Genomic DNA, 2,782 nt, shown 5'->3' on the forward strand with positions numbered 1-2,782 from the left:
TGTAGTACAATTTATCATACATGCTATAGACTGTATTATTCTTCAAACTAGATGATATAATAGTATCACTTTTATTTTCAAACATGAAAGGTGGGGACACTATGGACAATGCATCATCCTGCACAGATTCAAATTATACAATGAGGACTACGGTATGAAAATTATAATGAAACAGATTCCTTCTAAATACAAGGATGCAATTTCGACAAGTAAATTTTACCAAAAGATATGGTGTTACTTTGTGTGGTAGTGTGTTTCCCATGTCTGGAAGTCAACAAACACAGGATTAACGGCTGAACATAGAGTAGTGTTAATTCCTGCATTGTATCCATTGTTCCATTGTTGAGCAAGATGACCTATGAGGTTTCCGTTCTTTAAAGTTTTTTCAGTCCCAGCCTAGTCATACCCTCTTTGGCTGAAAGTCAATCCTAAATTCATATCATTTTATTGCCTGTACACATTTAAAGGACATGGTTAAACTCAGAATTGAGACGAGGAAGACATTACTTTACTCTTTTAGACACTACATCATAAAATGGCCTTCAAAACACTTACAATTGTTTAATTATTTCTCTGTCCACTTTTATAGTTTTCTGTGTATGTGAATATTAGAAAACAATTGATTAAGAAATAACATTTCTTCAAAATATAATACTCATATTAAAAATAAAATCAATTGCTGTCTATTCAATTATCACTCATGAAGACCCTATGTATGTCAGAGTAAAATTGTGTTCATTGGGTTTTCAGTGATTGCTTTTTCTAAAGTAGACTCTCAGGCCTTTCTCTGAAATAGTGATGTAACTGAGTGCATTTTTTAACATAAGAAATAGAGTAAGGGGAGGGAAAAAAAGAAGAGCAAACCCGAACCACCTTAGAAGACTACTTTGCTTGCAAAGAATACCTATGATAAAAACCAGTCATTCCTTTCATAAGAGAATATCTCTCAATTCAATGGTAGAGTAAAATATCAACATCCACCAGTAGCTCTGCAAATACAGCTCTATAACTTGTAATTCATGAAAATCTTTAGGATATTCTATCAACTAGTCAAAATGTCAGCCACACAAAAAGTATGTTTGCAGTATTTTAAAATCTTATAACTGTATGAAATTATTAGGTAATAATTAAATACATGGTAAAATCATTGGGCATTAACTTGTAGAATAAACTATGGATGGTTTTTGGAGCTGCTGAATTTAGGACAATAAATTGTCCCAACTTATCATAACATTTTTAACTTTGTGTTAATAGTACTGTTTACAGAAATTATCACTTGTGCACTAATGAAATAATTAGGAGATCTTCCTTAAACTCAGGAGTTGACTGCTCAGTCTTCTCATTGCCATCTTCATCTTCTTGTTCCTCAATGCGTAGATGGCAGGATTCAGTATGGGTGTAATCATGAAGTCCAAAATAGCAAGAAACTTATCCACTGGCACTGTGGGAAATGGCCACACATAGGTAAAAATGCACAGTCCAAAAACAAAACCACCACAGTGATGTGAGCTGACAAAGTAGAAAAAGCCTTGGACAAGCCACCTGAAGAGTGTTTCCATACAGTGACCAGGATGAAGATGTAGGAGGAAGTCAGTAAGAACACGGTTCCCATGAAAATAACCCACTGTTGGCAGTAATCACAAACTCCAGTCTGTAGGTGTCTGTGCAGGCAAGTTTGATAAACCGAGGGAGATCACAGAAAAAGCTGTCTACCTCATTAGGGCCACAAAAGTGCAAATGGACAACAAAAGCTAGCTGGGCCACTGAGTGAATGAGACCAATAACCCAAGCACTAACCAGAAGCCAAATGCACATCCATGGACTCATGATGGTCAGGTAGTGGAGGGGCTTACATATGGCCACATATCAGTCCAAGGCCATGGCTATGAGCAGCACCATCTCAGATCCACCCAGGACATGAACTACAAAAATCTGGATCACACACCCCTGGAATGATATAGTGTTTTGCCCAGAGTACAGGTCAGAGATCATTTTAGGAACTGTTAAAGTGGAAAGACACAAATCAATAAATGACAGGTTGGCTAGCAGGAAGTACATAGGAGAATGCAAATGAGAGTCAAAAGTCACTGTAAACACAACCAGGAGGTTGCCCAGAACAATTGTTACATAAAATACTGTGGAGAAGGCAAGGAGGAAATGTTGCATTCGTCTAGAAGTAGAAAGTCCCAGGAACACAAACTCAGACACTTCAGAGTCATTTGCTTCATACATTGACTTTGTCTATTGTTGCCTACAAGACCAGAAACAAAGAAATGACAAAAGAGATGTACCAGAAATAAACATTGACAGAAACAGTTTTGAGTTGTTTTTAAATTCTAGTATAAAAAGAAATTTTCACTAACAGCAACAATGTATTTTGAAAAATTCATGAATTCGTTTATTCACTCAACTAATATTCCTAAAGAACAATCACCACATGCCTCTTACTGTGTCAAAAGCCAAGATAAAACACAGACCCCGACTTAATGGCATTTACAGTGTAATGGTGAAGGTAAACATTAAGTATTCATTAATACAGATATAATTACAATTGCTGATTTGAAGGAACAAAACAGAGTACTATGAGAACAGTGTAACTCATCAAAGAGGTGCCTGCTCTGGACTCTGCTAATTCTGTATTGTTTAAATGGTCTAAAAGAACCTTTTATTACTTTTGACTTAAAAACTGGTTTTAAAAAAATACAAAATAAGAAGTTCAAACACACAGTTCAGCAGATTCCGAATACAGTGATGTCAATACCACTAACATGAGCATTGAAGA

At 35.8% G+C, this 2,782-nt stretch overlaps 1 pseudogene; it reads right to left on the reverse strand.

Annotated features, from left to right (window-relative positions):
• Positions 1-1,295: 1,295 nt before the first annotated feature.
• Positions 1,296-2,232, reverse strand: LOC126083916 (olfactory receptor 4F6-like; annotated as a pseudogene).
• Between the last annotated feature and the right edge of the window lie 550 nt (positions 2,233-2,782).

The sequence above is a fragment of the Elephas maximus genome, chromosome 10, assembly GCF_024166365.1.
Source record: "Elephas maximus indicus isolate mEleMax1 chromosome 10, mEleMax1 primary haplotype, whole genome shotgun sequence".
NCBI classification, from domain to species: domain Eukaryota; kingdom Metazoa; phylum Chordata; class Mammalia; order Proboscidea; family Elephantidae; genus Elephas; species Elephas maximus.